This window comes from Haliaeetus leucocephalus, unplaced genomic scaffold, assembly GCF_000737465.1.
Source record: "Haliaeetus leucocephalus isolate CR32 unplaced genomic scaffold, Haliaeetus_leucocephalus-4.0 Scaffold217, whole genome shotgun sequence".
NCBI lineage: Eukaryota > Metazoa > Chordata > Aves > Accipitriformes > Accipitridae > Haliaeetus > Haliaeetus leucocephalus.
In genome coordinates, this window is record NW_010972653.1 from 5755038 (window position 1) to 5771696 (window position 16659).

Below are 16659 nucleotides of genomic sequence, written 5' to 3' on the forward strand. Positions count from 1 at the left end.
CTTGCTTTGCCCTGTTCAGCTGTGCAAACTGGAGGGTGAGCAAAGAAATTTCAGAGAAGAAAGGATGAGTTGATTCAACAGAGCTAATGGGGAAAAGATGGGGGGGGCAGCAAGGAGATATTACAGTAGAAAACCCTGATGGGAAATAGCCGGTGGAGGAGCAGCAGGTTCTGGCCGGTGGGAGGAGAGGAGAGCTTGCCGCCGGCGAGAAGAGAGCGGTTGCCTGCAAGCAGGACTCAGGTCTCCGCTGTCACGGTTGGGTTTCTCCTGGGTGTGATGTGCATCAATGTTGTGCTTCACACCTGAACCCTGATGCACTTGGTCATCCAGCAGCAAGCTGGCAGCGCTGACGGGCGGTCGGGCCAGGCACAAGGGCTGGTGAAGAGGGATGTGGCTGCATTTAAAGGCTTGAGCCACCTCTATTGCATTCAAATAGTGCTTGGGAGTGAGAAGGGTGAAAGCACATCCCAGCAGCGGGCTGGGAACCAAATCGTGATGGGGAACCTGAACCCAGCTTGGAGCAGACCCCAACACCTCCTTAACAGCATCAAATGTCCATTTTCAGGTTTGGCCTCAATTCCAGATGGTTGTACGTGCTTTTTTCCTTGTCTCTTTGTTCAAGACAGAAAAAGTATTTGTGGTTTTGCAGGTGCTGCCACAGCACAGAGCAGGGTGGCAGCTCTTGGTGGAAACCAGGGGAGAGCCCACAGCCTCAGGCATTTCCCCACTGGTTTCCTGAAAGGGAAGAATCACGCAGACACATTAGGGTCTTGCTTTTAACAGCTTTGTCCATGGCACCGTCACTCTTCCTGACTGGAGACGGGATATGATTACAGTAAGCCGACCACCCCAGCCGCAGCACGGGAATAACACAGGTAGCAGGTATTTTAACCGACTTCTAGAGGGACTATCATATACTTTAAAAACACCCAGGTCTTCAAAGCTTTGCCTGATTTTTTTCAGCCAGATAAATGTTCTTTCTGCAGATTGATATGGCGCAGCGTCATCTCGTGGCTGGCTGGTCCCAGCTGCAAACACATAGGGTTCTGTGGGGACATTTAATGTCATGCCCCATTAGTTTCTTACTCAGATAGGTTTATTTTTCTCCTCTTGTTAAAATGTGCTTCTCCCAAACAGAAATTTGATCTTTCTAATTCAGTGCTGTTAGAAATTTATTTCAGCATTTTCTTCCTGGTTGTATTAATGGTCAAAAATGCCCTTGAGTCAAGATGTTCTCCTACAGTTGTGTAGGGAGCCATGCTCTGGCCAGGGTGCTTCAGAAAAGGTCTTTTCCAGCTGAATATCTGGGACTCCTTGAACTCCAAACTAGGGAAGCAACTAGGTGAAAAGTCCAAAGTCAGATTATTTTCAGATTCTGCAGTTAATGTCCAGGTATGGCTCTGGTAGCTGCTGAGCAAAAGGTCTCCCTCTCTCTCACGTTATCTTCCTTGTCTTTTAAAAAGCACCTGAAACTTCACCAGAGCCCAGCAAGCAGTGAGCTGTGCTGTCCCCTCAGCCAGTGTCACCCTCCCAGCACAGCTGTGTTGCAGCTGGACTCGGAAAACTGCTGACTAGGGTTTTTTTCCCCCCATATCACTTGGCAGAGCATGGGTCACTTTTGCCCTGAAACCATTCCTGATCTAAAAACTAAGCACAGGGCATGCGCAGAATAGCTGGGAGCTGGTGTTTTAGTTGGCAAGAGAAGAGAAGCGTGGGAACTCCCCACATCGCTGCCCACTTCCCATCCACCGCCTGTTCCTAATTCCTTTGCTGGCCAGAGGATGTTGCTGCAGACTGGAGCAAGGCTGGGAGTGCTTGGCCTGGGATGCAGCTGGGGCTATACATCCCGTTTGGTACCCACTGACAGGTTAGGTAAGCTAGGGGGTTTTTTGCCAGCAATAACTCCAGCTGTGGGTTCGTGAGAGGCTGTTTTCGCCAGTGATGACCAGCTCAGCCACCCACATCATTTGCTGGCATCGCTGGAGGGTGCTGCCCTTCTGCTGTACCAGCTCAGCCATCTGCAGCTCTGCTGCAAACTGCATCTGTGATGTTCTCTGACTGACATCGCCTCCCTCCTCTCCAAGGGTGGGGGAGATTTTCATTTCAGCTCACACCAGTCCCCTGATCCACTTCACAGGGTGTTTGTGAAAAGGGATTTGAGAGGAGCAGAGGCAGGGAAGGAGGTACTAGCTTATATCCTGCAGAAAAGCCATGCTATGAAACCATAGCCCAGCGGATGAGCACTGGCAGGGGACCACACTGCTCCCCTGTAGAAGTTTTAGGTGGCTCAGCCACTCTCAAGGTTCCCCTGTGTATGATGGGACCACTCAGGGTCTATACCTCTACTCCACGATATCTCAAGGCTGTATCTGTACTGGTAAAGTCTACTGTAGGAGCTGCCTGGCATTGGACCACGCTGGTCTGCCCTGCTGAGCTGGCATGGTTTTGCCAGGACCAACTTGCAGCCTCCCAAATAATGCTTGGGCATAGTTCGGGGGCCAGCACAGTGACCATCCCTAAGAGGCAGCTTGAATTGGGCCACCCAGTTGTGGAGACGAAGTGATTTTAATAGTCAAGACTGTAGCTGACTGGTTTCAACACAGTTTGGGGGCATCTCAGAGCCTCAGAAGGTGCACGGCTCCAGATTGCCCTGCGGGTCCCAGGGGATGGTGTTCTCACCCAGCTCACCTGCAGCCGCTAGAGCTGACGGTGGGAGAAGGGAGGGAGCAGGGTGGGTAAGGGCTGGCAGGACCATGAGGAGCACCAGCCACAGCTTGCAGCGGGTTGGGGGTAGTGGGAAGCTGCACCCCAGGACCTCTGGTTCATGCACACGGTAGAGAGAAATAGCTCCTGCTTCCAGCTCTCCGCTCTGCCTTGCTCCCAGGAGCCGCTGCCCTAACGCAAAGGATGGCTGAACTGTGTACGCACCGGCTGTCAAACCACTCTGCCTCACATCTCATTACATTAAATTAAACCCAAGCACGTGCTGGGTAAGCTTAATATCCAAGCCTTTATGCTTGGAGGAGGGGGCGATGTGGGGCTTTGCAGCACAACAGACCCCAGCATGAGATGCCTACGCTGGGAATAGGGTGGAAAACAAGGAGGCACGCTGCGGTCTGGATAAGTAATAAAAAGATGACTGCAAGCTGCAGAAAGGAGAAGCTGACTTCATTTATCTCTTAACAGGGCATAGGCCAACCAGGCCAGCAATTACTTATTTAGCTGTAGGATAGGAACCCATAATATTAAAGTGTCATGACATGCACATCATCTTAACCTACATAAAGGGCTAATGCTAATTATCTGCTGAACTTGCAACATGCGCATCAGAGCGATCCTGAGGGGTCTGGGTGGGGTCAGGTGTTGTTATGTCTCACTGCCTGCTACAGCCCGTGCTCCGCATCCTGCTGCTGCCCGGCGCGTGGTGTCACTCCGGCATCGCGGAGCCAGGCGTCGTTCGCCCGGATGAACAAGGAGTAGCTCCCGAAGCGCGGAGGCTGTGACGGCAGTGGAAAGGCAGAGGCTGGAGGTGCCTTTTGTTTTTACTCGCTACCGTTTTTTCCTCACGCACCGGATTAAATGTCGGCAGAGATCTACCTGCGCCAATGCTGAATTCTCTTGGGAAATAAGCGTTGCTGCTGACAGATCCCTTGGAGAAGGTGGGAGCTGATTTTGCACAGAGAAGCAGATTTTGCTAACCAGAGCTGCTCCGTCCTGATGACTAATTAATTCTGTCTTCCACCCACACAACACGTACAGCTCGTAATATGGAGGAGTCAGCCACAAGGGAAGAAAAAAAGACAACCTACTGTACAATTCAAACCGCTCCCTACAATGATCCAAACCCATCCTTTGCCCAGAAGTGCTGGGAGCTGGGTTCTCGCTGTGGGAAGAGCAGCATCAAAGCACTCCTGGAGAACTGTATTCCCCTTGGTGCTGAGGATGAATAACGTTCTTCACCTGGTGGAAGGAAACCGGGGTGGCAGCAGTAGCCTGGTGGGTGGTGGCGATGATGAGGATGAGGGGCTGCGTTGTGGGATGCAATCCCGGGAGAAGTCGGCCTCGGAGCTCAGCACAGCATCCTCCTGGCACTGCAGCTTGCTTTTGTCGCTTGTGGGAGATTGCCAAGAAACAATGCTAAAAAACCAGGCGGGAACTCTCTTCCCTTACTGTCAGCTTTCTCACATAGCCTCATCTCCGCTTGGACCCAGAAGCTGTTTCTAGAACAGTTCAAGCTCTTCCAGAGAAAACAAAGTGTTGCCAAAGAGCGGGGGCTCTCCTGAAAGGAAGTGGAGTGCCTTTTGACAGGTATCAAAAGATGTTACAAGTCTTTCACAGAGATTTAGTTTGTAATTTTCAGCAAGCAGCTAGGAGGTGAAAGGCTGTGGATAGCAGACACCTTTTCCAGCCCCAGAAATGGAAGCTGCTTAGGGCTTGCCTAAGGATGAGGTGTTGACCCAGCACCATGAGAGGTGTCTTTGCTGCAGCCCCGGTCTCACCTGCTCAAGCATGGAAGCCAAAGGTGACCACAGCAGCACTAAGCCCACCCAAGAAGCAGGGAAGAGCCGAACAGTTTGCTGCTGAGCACCTACCTGCCTAGCAGTGTCTGAGACGGCTGTGTTTAAACCTCAACTCCCATCCGTCTGCATGTGAAGCAGCTAAGGAAGGAGTGCAGTGAAAACATCTCCTCTGAAATGAAAATCATGTGCCATGCAATAACAGCAGTTAGACACCCAGGTGGACATTTCTATCCAGTGGACGGCACATACAAGCTGACTGATACCAACCAATTTAAATCAGTGCAAAACTGCATGAAGCCATCATTCCTCTACTGGCACTGCCTATAGAGGGGTATCTCCCCTCCATAGCTCCCACACTTACCAGCACCAGTCCCGTGCACTGCTGGACCTCGAGGCAGCGCAAGTTTCAGCTATTTCAAGAGCAGATACATGATCTTACTGAGGGATTGCTTGATCCCATCCAGCCCTGTAAAAACACCACACAGCAGATGTATAGGCGATGGCTCTGAACTGCAAGCTTTTCCATGCCACTCCCTGGTTCCTTCACTTCCTTTTTTTCTTGTACGGAAAAATCTTTTCCTTTTTTCCACGCTGATGGAACAACTTTTCATTTCTATTTTCTGGAAGCCAAGTCCTCGCTTTGGTTCTGTGTGCTACCTGTTTAACATCTGTTAGTGTCATCATGAGATTCAGCATAACTTCCATGGAGGATGCCCACCAGCTTTAGGACTGCAGCTCAGAAAAAATAATGGCAAGCCAAAATGGGTCTAGTTTTGTGCAAAGCCACAGCCCTTGTCCCTGTCCCCCTCCCTTTCCCTATAAGAGTACAGTGAAGAAGTAGAAAAAGATGAAAGTCATATTCTTCTCAGTAGCATGTGGCTGCAGGGGGTTCATTTTATTACTGGTCCAGCTGGGGGCTCAGACAGACACAGGGTCCCATCATCTTCCCATGTTAAATGCAGTTAGGTTTGGCTTTGGTGGTGCCCCACTGGAAACCTGTGGGCTTCCAGCATAGGGAGGGTGGATGTTTCACTCCAGATGGATCAATTCAGGGTAAACGGCTTTGTCAGGTGAAAAGAATTGGGTCCATGTTGCTGTAACTTCCTTCCTTAGCAGGTATGTTCATACTGCTACCTGTCAGCTGGCAGGGCAGTGCATATTTGTGGGAAAACTGGGAGGTTTAATGAGTTAATGTTCAGTGATTTTGGTTTTGTAGCCTGCAGCCACCCAGCTGCCCTGAACACTGAAACAAAGCAAGCAGAACGGTGGTTAGTAAAGGGGACTCTCTTTTACCTGTATTGTCTTCACAGAGGTTATTTGGGGGCTTAAACCAGCCTGCTATAGACAGAAGTAGGTTTCATAGAAATAAATAATAGTTTGGGTTGGAAAAGACCTTAAAGATCATCTAGTTCCAACCCTCCTGCCATGGGCAGGGACACTTTCCACTAGACCAGGTTGCTCAAAGTCCCATCCAACCTGGCCTTGAACACTTCCAGGAATAGGGCATCCACAGCCTCTCTGGGCAACCTGTTCCAGTGCCTCACCACCCTCACAGTAAAGAATTTCTTCCTTACATCTAATCTGAACCTACGCTTTTTCAGTCTAAAACCATTGCCCCTTGTCCTGTCACTACAGGTGCTGGTAAAAAGTCTTTCTCCATCTTTTTATAAGCCCCCTTTAGGTACTGGAAGGCTGCAGTAAGGTCTCCCTGGAGCCTTCTCTTCTCTAGGCTGAACAACCCCAACTCTCTCAGCCTGTCTTCATAGGAGACGTGCTCCATCCCTCTGATGATTTTGTGGCCCTCCTCTGGACCCACTCCAACAGGTCCCTGGCCTTCCTGTGCTGAGGACCCCAGAGCTGGATGCAGGACTCCAGGTGGGATCTCACCAGAGGGGGAGAATCACCTCCCTCAACTTTAAAGTATTGTAACTGAAATATGTGACTTTTTTTCTTTCCCAGGCTTTTTCAACCAGAAGCCCACCAGGCCCAGAGAACAACAACGCTGACCATCAGTAAGTACCCTGTGCTTTCGTTATGTCTTCAGGGGTAGAAAGCAGCTGGAACAAAGGGAGCATAAAGGGGAGAGTTATTCCTGCATGCCTCCCGCTATGCCAAAGAGAGGTGGAAATTATGTGAAATGGTTTATAGCCCTAAATATTCTGTCCTTTACCTGTTTGCCAATTAAAAAAAATCCAGGAGCTGTGCCGCCTGAAAAGATTCAGGTTCCAGCTCAAGTACAGTATAGACATTCATTCCTGGTCATGAGCAATGCAGAATTTAGGATGTCCACATGTCAGAGAGGCACCTTGAAGGAGCTTGTGAAAAGCTGGGGAAGATTGCTCCAATGAGTAGCTCAGGCCCTGGTTCACCCACAGGTCATCTCTGGGCTCTGCAGCATGTAGAAAAGGAGAATAGCATCTCTTTGCTCCCCAGGAATCATGAGAGAAATCCCAGGAGACACTCCCATGCTACACCAGTTAGAGACATGAGTGTCCCTCAGGGACAGGGGAATGGTGGGGACCTACTGCACTGAGTGCCAAACAGAAGAAATCTGAAATCTTCCACAAGCAAAAGCTACTGAGCAGTCTGCACCTCCCAGTCTGCCTGCACCAAGAGCAATGGGAACAGTTTTACACATGTGTTAAAAAAACACAGATGAAGCAACAAGGCTTGAAAAACCATCTTAAAATATCATCTCCTTACACTAAAGAGCGACCGTCTTCAATATTACGCTCTGATTGTCATCCAGCCCCTCTGCTCCTGCAGCACTCGAGAGCAGACCAATCTGCAGATCCTGGCCGTCAGGCTGTGTGACCTCCTAATGCTGAGCAACGCTGATGGATGTGACAGGAGAGCCCAGGTGCCAGCCACTGTTCTCCCTTCTCCTCTCCCTCCTAGCTGGCAGGGAGCTCACCTGGTGAGGCTGCTGGTTTCGGGAGCGCTCGGAAAACGCAGCTGCCCTTGGCTTTCCCAACAGCAATGCTCATACAGGTGGTCTCATGGGGACCTTAACCTCTCATGGGCTCTCCAGCGTCCCCGATGGGCTTTGGGCTATGATGGCAACTGAGCAGTCTCCTCTGGGGTTGCCCAGCTGCAGTCCCCCACCAAGCTCCCCAGCCCCAGGCTCCCGCTGGCCCCTCACCCCCTCAAGGCTTTCCTTCTCCCTCCCTCTTTGACACGTAAAGGGAAGACTTGAGACAGCAAAAACTGGTTTCTGATCTGGGATGACAGAGCAGGAGCTTATTTTCATTTAGATAACATTTACTTTATACCCACTGCAGAGCCTCATAGTGCAGCTCACATGTGAAATGCCTGAGCTGCCCGTGATAAGCAGGGCTGCACTTTCTGCTGGCAAGAATTGCATGCAAACATTTATTTTTTTTAAATGGTCCAGCACACAGCAAAACTGCATTTTGAAGAAATCAGATCAAATCAAGCCCCAGAAACAGCAGTTATGTGTGTAGGTGTCTCATCCTTCACATTTCTGCAGCTAGAATTATTCTAGATAAACCCTCACATTACAAGCAGCAAAAATCAGCCCTGTCTTGATAGAGTTGCTGACTGAAGCAATTCCCATAAAGCTAATTAAAGAAGAAAGAAATGTCAAGCAAGGAGAATTAAAACTAGATATGGAGACTTAATACTATCTGCCAAGAGAGCGGTCACACGAGATGGATGCTGTAGGTGTACACCTCCTGTACTGCAAACATGCCTGTGTGACACCACATAAGCATCTAAACCAGACCCTAATAAATACCTTCGATGCGCATGGGAACACAGCTGGATGTGTTCCTGATCATGCTGTGTTACCTCTCTTTCCCCCTACAATTCTTTTGGGAACTGCTCTCTAGCATCTGGTAGTCCATGGCTGAGATGACACAGCCTGGGAACGCTGTAATGATCTTATAATTACTGTCAAGGCTCATGACACTGGCAGAGTTACTGGGGCGTTGTTTTGACCCATTTTTCAGCTGCAAGGTCTTGCAGAAGGCATCATAATGATTAACCCTGGACTTTCCCATCTTCAGCAAAATGATAAAAAACACTGGCCTAGATTCACCCCAGCCTAATTTTCAGTCACTTAACTCAGGTTTCTACCTCAGAGCTTGTCACCCTAGCCACTCACCAGGGACATTGTCACCAGAGCCCATGGGCAGCTCTCCCCCGCACCAGGCAGCTGCCTGACACCAGGGACACGGCACTGCCAGCCATCCCCGATGCTGGGGAGGTTGGCACACCGTGCCCGATGTCTTGCTCAGAGGTGGGTTTTTTTTGCTCACTTTTGGTCTAATTTTGCCCTTCGCATTTCCTTCTCCTCATTACATAGTTCATTGTCTTTCCATTAAAAAAAATAAATAAATTTCTCCTTCCCTTAATAATCTTTAAACACAGAGAGGCCTTTAGCTGAAAAGCAGCCCATTTCTTGCTTTTCTTGTTCCTAAATTGCTTCACTCTAGCCCCTTAAATCACTTTTACTGCTGCTTTCTAAACTCCCTCCAAGCTGTTAATAACTTTTTAGTAATGGGATACCCCGAAGTCTGCAAAGTAATCTTTGCGGAGTTGCATTGGCCTTTCTTTCTTTGCTGTCCTGCCGTGCTGCAAATTCCGCGCTCGTACGTTTTTCAGCTAGCTCTTTCCCTCTCAGCATTGTTCCTTTCCAGGTTTCTCTCTTCCCCCAGAACATCTAGGGTTTGAGAAGTTATTTTCCGAATCGGAAAGCCTAACAGCCCTCAACTGGATTCAGCCTGACTGCCAGCCCTGACCTGCAGCCCTGGCTGTGTGTAGACGTGAGCAGCGAGGGGCTCCCTCTCCTTCTGGAGCAGCTGGAGGAGAGCAGGAGCAGGCTTGTGGTCCACCAGCTCCCGTCCTGCCCACATCCTGTGCTCGGGATTTCTCTGCTAAAGCCTCTCACTTAATTCCAGGAACAGCAGAAACAGCTGGCAGCGGAGCTGCAGCCACATGCCTTTGGGATGAAGGTTCAGGTTGGGAGGGCCTCAGGAGGTCTCTAGTCCAGTCTCCTGCTCCAAGATGGATCAGGCCAGACTTCTCAGTGCTTTGTCCCATCAGGTCTTGAAGGCCTCCAAGGATGGAGCCTGTGCAGCCACAGCCTGTTCCTCTGCCTGCTGTTCTCAGGGTGCAGAAGTTTCTCTTTTTATCCAGATTGAACCGTTCATTTTTTAATTTATTTCAGTTTTTCCATATTAAATGATACAGAACTTTGCCGCAACAATAGAGAGAGAACATGAGCAGCAACTCAGTTTTACTTTCCTCCTGGAATAAACACAGCCCTCTCTCTTCCTCTCAGCTCTGGGCTGTGCATGGCAGGGGGGCTTGCTTTTGTTTTTATAAAAGCACATTTATGTTTCAATGAGTTTGAATTTTACCTGGAGATTTTCTCCCATGCTTGGAGGTCACCATGCAAGCCAAAGCATCAAGAATAATTAACAGTGGGAAATTATGTAACCGCTAAGAGAAACAATGACTCTTCTGTGGGCCTGCAAGCAAGCTGCCAAGAGCTCTGCTTCTAATTCATCACGTCATATAAAATTAGTTCAAGGATTGTCACAGTGCAGAGTTTAAATCAATAAATCATGCATTTAAGCCAGATTTCTACATGTCCTTTTCCCCATTCTTACAAAGAATTTGCTTTATAGCTACTGGTGTATGGTTTGAACTCTTGGACTTCTAGCTTTCTTCCCAGCTCTCGTTTACTGCGGTGGAAACCGGATTGCTCACGGTCCATCAGAAGAAGAATGAACAAAAGGACTAAGCAGAAGAGTCCACTTGCTAAATCCAACTTGCTGCCAGCAGAACTTGCCATCAAGCGCATGGTGCAGCATAAAGAAGTGTAGGACACCCGCATGACCCAGCTGCCATGCCAGCCAGTCATCAGGTGGCTCGAGGAAAAACACCAAACCATTTCTGACACACAGGGAGTGCGGCGTTAACGCAGCTAGGTCAGAGCAGCTGGACGGGGCAGAAGCCTTTCTGACCTGGATGGATAAGAACAGAGGAGAGGTTGCATTGCTGCCATTTGTTCCCCGGTGACAGCAGTAGGACACTGGATGCTGCCTGTTTGAGGAACGTTGCAGATGCTCCCTCACCCAAGGAGAGCAGTTCTTGGCTGTCAAAGACAGCTGGGGGTTTATGAAAGCACCTCCTCTATATGACAAAGTTTCATTAGAAAAGCATTTCAGGGCTCTTTGATTCTGATTCTACATTTACTTACCTGCTTTGGGGCAGCTCCTGTGATTTCATCTAATAAAGAAGACCTCAGTTTTTTCACTAAAGGATGCTAATGACCAAATTCATCCCAGCTGCAAGACCAAGGATGACAGAGATCTTATCCTTAGAGAAGTGGTAGATCAACAGATGCTACATAACAAGTCTGGGACAGAGCTAGAGCCATGCTATTGGATATGATAATCTCTCCTCTCTGGCAACTAACCAACCACCATAAAAAACATTTCTTTCTTGCTTATTTGTGTTCCACCAGTGGATGGCCACAAGGTAAGTCTACTGATATCAGTTGACATGGCATGACAGAGAACTTTACAGTTTGGATTTACCAACTTAACTCTCCACTTAGCTCTGTACCCCACTGTTACCTCCATTTCATGGAGCCATGTGCCCCAGCTTCCAGAGAAGACTAGCATGATGGCCTGGGTTGCTCACCTCCCGGTTCTGTACAAGGTCAAGGAGGAGCACTCACTTGTCAGCTGCTGTCTCCTCTCTTGAGTCCTGGGGGGCAAGATCAAGTAGACCTATTTGGTAGTGCGAGCTACGGTGGTCAAAGCTTGCAGAAGAATTTTCACTGTCCTCCGTCAGGCAGCTAGGGACAAATTTCCCTCGTACCCAACATAAACCACCTCTGATAATACTGATAAAACCCATGCCAGTTCCCTTTGTCCCTTGAGTTGTACGTCAGTTCCCACTTATGGGAGAGTTGTGCTGATGTGAAAATAAATAAAAACCATAAGAGCAGTTTGAGGTAGCCGAGTTCATATTTTGGTTGCAACTCCAATTCCTTACAGATACAAACAAAAAAATCCCTTTCTACATAAAAGCTTAGAACTAGTAACTAGAGTAAAGGTTAGGCAGTGCTTTAACTGGGCCTTGAACCTACACTCACCGAAAGGTTCTGGGAATTTGATCTGGAGCATTGCAAGGACTGTACTGTAATGAACTCGCAGACTAAAATAGATGCCAAGTGACAGCAAATGTCAGCAAGTGATGTGCCTGTGGGGTATGGGAACTAGACATAACAGAGTATCTGTGTCTCAGCAAGCCACATGCAGCTTGATCTTTCCATTCACAAAAAAATGAAGTAAGGGTTGCCTTGTGTCTTCAGAGCTTGATTCTCTCTCATGACACCAATAACTCATTCCCTTCCCCAGCAGATGCCCACAGAGGAACAGCAAGAAGCCGTCGGGAAAGTCCACAATATCATACAATTACTCAGAGGAGGAGCTTATGGCAAGCATCGAGCGGGAGTACTGCCGCTGATCCCAACCCCATGTCATGAGAACGTCAAGCACGTTCCTGGAGGCCCAGCTGGAGCAAAACTGCTGCTGACAAAATAACCCCTGGCACAGTGAGATGGCATGGGAGAGGTGGGTGGTGAAGGGAGGTGAAGCGTGAGAGGCAGTGTGGCTGCTTGGGAAGCACGGAAGAGAAAACCTCTCCTGACCATCTCCGAGTGAGAGCATGAAGATCCTCACCAACTGCTGATTTCTGATCGGTGCCACTGGAAGAGGGACCCATTAGTCCTGCAAATCAATATTTAGAAGCTCATTTTTAAATGGTACTTACAAATTAAGACATACTAGAATTGAAGTGTCATACTAGAATAGAAGTGTTGAGACATAGTGCTTTGAAGGAAGATCTTGTTTTGTCTTAGCAGGGGGAAAAAATGCAGTAAAATCATTTGACTCAGATCTCACTTAAGGGGTAGCTGCATGAAATTCATGTTCCTGCCACTTAAAACAGGTCAAATTCACTCCTTGCACTGTGCAAGCCTCTGGTCCAGATCTGAATTTGGCACTGTCTCTTCGAACATGGTCCTCTCCCCAGCATGGGATACAAGATGAAAAGGGGAGTGAGCCCACCATCCAGTACGTATGCAGTGTCATCCCAGAGTTGAAATCCCACCACTTAGGCACACAAGGCTCCTGGGAGCCATCAGGGAGCGTAGGATTTGTACAATCCCTTCGAGGTGGGATCCCAGCATTGGTGTGGTACCCGGGGCTCCTTGGCATGGATCCTCCAGCAAAAACAGGAGGCACATCCCTGGTGCTGCCTCGCTGTGGGCAGCGATCATCCATCTTGAGAGGGACTTGCACACTATTGCAGAGCAGCTGTTTGTGATCGGTTTTCAGAATTATCTGTCCTGGCCTTCCCATTTATTTCTTGTAGGTAACTTAGAAGAAAAATCACTACATTTTACCATTAGCTGACTGGAAAGTAAAACAGAAAGTTGGCTCTCCAAAGAAAACGGTTTATTTTCAGTGCTTCCTGACAGGGAAGCCTGGTATTTTAGGGTTTCTGCCTTTATTTTACCTGCATCTTAATGTATTATGAGTAGCTGCTTATTATCAGAAGTAGAAAAATACCTTATTTCTGTCTTCAGCTGAAGCATAAAAGAGATCAGATGAAATCTTCACATAGACTGGGTAAATGCAAGAGGGAATAGCAGGACACATCTTAAGATGCTGCATTTTAACTTCTTTGTAATTCCCGGTATCTGTGAAACAGAAATAAATCCATCGGTATTCTATGTAACCCTCAGTAAAGGCATAACGTGTTGTTGTGAAAAAGGTTCTCCAGCTTACATGGCAAATTGTCTTACCGTACCTGCAGAGACCAAGCAAAACGCATCCTTGGAGGGTGGCAGGAGGGATGCCATGAGGCAGACACTAGGTTACACCCCTGGCACACATACTCACGCTCCAGTTGTCTTTCCTGCAGCAGCCTTCAGCGAGGCTGGCCACTGTGCTCTGCCCAAGGGCTCAGGAGGTGCCAGGCCGCCCGCAGAGGTGGGCAGCAGAAAGGGAGTGTGATGGCTTGACCCTGGCTGGACGCCAGGTGCCCACCAAAGCCGTTCTATCGCTCCCCCATCCTCAGCTGGACAAGGGAGAGAAAAATATAACAAAAAGCTTGCGGGTTGAGATAAGGACAGGAAAGATCATTCACTAATTACCGTCACGGGCAAAACAGACTCAGTTTGGGAAAATTAACTCAATTTATTACAAATCAACCAGAGTAAGGTAATGAGAAATAAAACGAAATCTCAGAACACCTTCCCTCCACCCCTCCCTTCTTCCCGGGCACAACTTCACTCCCGGATTTCTCCACCAAGCCCCCCCCAGCGGCACAAGGGGGACAGGGATGGGGTTTACGGTCATCACACGTTATTTTCTGCCGCTTCACCTCCTCAGGGTGAGGGCTCATCACACTCTTCCCCTGCTCCACCCACGGGAGACAGTCCTCCACAAACTTCTCCAATGTGGGCCATTCCCATGGGCTGCAGTTCTTCACAAACTGCTCCAGCATGGGTCCTTTCCAAGGAGTGCAGTCCTTCAGGAGCACACTGCTCCAGCATGGGTCCCCCACGGGGTCACAAGTCCTGCCAGAAAACCTGCTCCGTGGGCTCCTCTCTCCACAGATCCGCAGGTCCTGCCAGGAACCTGCTCCAGCGCGGTGTTCCCACGGGGTCACAGCTTCCTTCGGGAACCCACCTGCTCCGGCGTGGGGTCCTCCACGTGCTGCAGGTGGATATCTGCTCCCCCGTGGACCTCCCTGGACTGCAGGGGGACAGCCTGCCTCACCAGGGTCTTCACCACGGGCTGCAGGGGAATCTTCGCTCCGGCGCCTGGAGCATCTCCTCCCCTCCTTCTGCACTGACCTTGGTGTCCGCAGGCTTGTTTCTCTTACATGTTCTCACTCCTCTCTCTGGCAGCTGTTTTCTCACTGTCCCCACTTTTTTTCCTTCTTAAAAAATGTTATCCCAGAGGCGTTACCACTATCACTGATTGGCTCGGCCTTGGCCGGCGGCGGGTCCGTCTTAGAGCCGGCTGGTATGGGCTCGCTCTCTCTCGAACACAGGGGAAGCTTCCAGCAGCTTCTTACAAAAGCCACCCCTGTAACCCGCCCCCGCTACCAAAACCTTGCCACACAAAACCAATGCAGGGAGCCAGCCTCCTGCAAACCTGCGCAAGCTTGGAGGCAAGAGCTCCCAGCACAGCAGCCTGGGCGCTTAGTTAGCACAAGGGGTAGTGGTTTTAAACTGAAAGAGGGTAGATTCAGACTAGATGTAAGGAATAAAATTTTTACAATGAGGGTGGTGAGGCACTGCAACAGGTTGCCCAGAAAGGCTGTGGATGCCCTACTGCTGGAAGTGTTCAAGGCCAGGTTGGATGGGGCTTTGAGCAACCTGGGCTAGTGGAAGGTGTCCCTGCCCATGGCAGGGGGGTTGGAACTAGATGATCTTTAAGGTCCCTTCCAACCCAAACCATTCTATGATTCTGTAATACTTCAGTGGCCCAGAAGTAGCCAGAGTAGAGAGGAGATGCCTTTGCGTAGCTTGGGGGAAGTCGAGTGGGCCCTCTGGAGCAAGGGCTCTCCAACCCTCTTGAAAAAAATCCAATTTTGAATGATAGCAGTTTAATTTTTGGCAGGAACAGTCATTGTTAGACCTCCTAATGCTGCTGAGATGTGGGAGGAACACAGTTTGTCTGCAGCATGTCAGGTGTCAGCAGCCACATCTCCCAGAGCTTGTATTAGTTTTCAGCAGCTCTCAAAGACCTACAAGGGTGAGCAGAATGTGCCTGTGGAGAGCAGGAAAAACATGGGAGACCTGCTGACTCCAGCACCATAGGTGACTATGGTACTCCGTACCCTGTCTTGCTTTAATCACCACACTGTTTTAGATTTCCCTTCAATTTGGATTTCATCCTTTTGGCCAGGACCTTCCTTGTGCCGAGGTCCCCGGAGTCTCGGGCACGCGCAGGGAGATGCTTCAAGGATCACGGCTGCAGCTCCCCCATCATGTATTGCCATCCTTTTGGGTGGCCTCAAGCAGCACAGCAAACCAGAAGGAAAGCCACACTGCTGTCAGACCTCACTGCAACGCCAGCAGGCAGGGCACCGCGGCAGCTGCCCCCGTGCCAGGCAGAGCGGGCAGCTCAGGCAGGGACCGGGGCTCTGCCTGCCCCCGGGGTCCCTCTGCCCGCACCCTGCCTCCCCTCCCAGAGTTTCTCCCTCTGAGGCTGCGTTTGGTGACTGGCCCAGATGACAGCTCTACAACACATTTCAGGCTCTCCTAAAGGAAAGCCTAAGTATTAACAGTCTTGCAGAAATTGATTATCCAAAAAAATTCTAAACTGAACATATTTTTGCTAGGCTGCAACAAATCTCTCTTGACTGAACACAGCAAACCACTAAGCTTCATTACAGAATTAGCTTGTCAAATAGCCAAAGGACAAGCACATTTCTGCACCTGGAAGTAAGGTGCAGTGGGTTTCACAGGTAACCTTTTCAGCATCACCGCGAGAAAAGGAGGAGCCACAGGAACACGGGAAGGCCCAGAAGGGACTGATGCAGCTGGGACAGTCACTGCACCAGGCAAAGGTGGGAGAAAGAAGTTTTGGGATTCAAAGAGGTGCCTCAAACTGTGCTACGGTCTCGCAGGCTTTCTCTGTGCTGTGAAATGATGCACGCTTAGTGCTGTGCTCTGACTGTAGAGCCAGCCAGCACAGAACCACTCACAACCAGCTATCTTATTCTCCTACCATGCAGAATGGGGATGGTGGTATGAAACCAGCTCCCCAGTCTGCCCAGGAATTATCAGGAACTCTGCTCCTCCACCTGTGTCAAACCCATGCCAAACAGTGCACCAAAACCGGGAGGGTGGCAGTGGGGTTGGTACCTAGGAAGGTACGATTGCACAGCTTAACTATCTGGTCTCAGTGTAACCCTTCTTTTGATCCATCCTTTTCTCAGGGAAAATAGGACACTAGGTCATTTGCAGGTAAATAATCATATTGAAGAAATATCTGAGCCCACTACTAATCTCAAGGGAAACTTCTTGAATTAATTGCTCTTTAACAAAAAAGGGCAATGGCACTACAAAGATCACTTT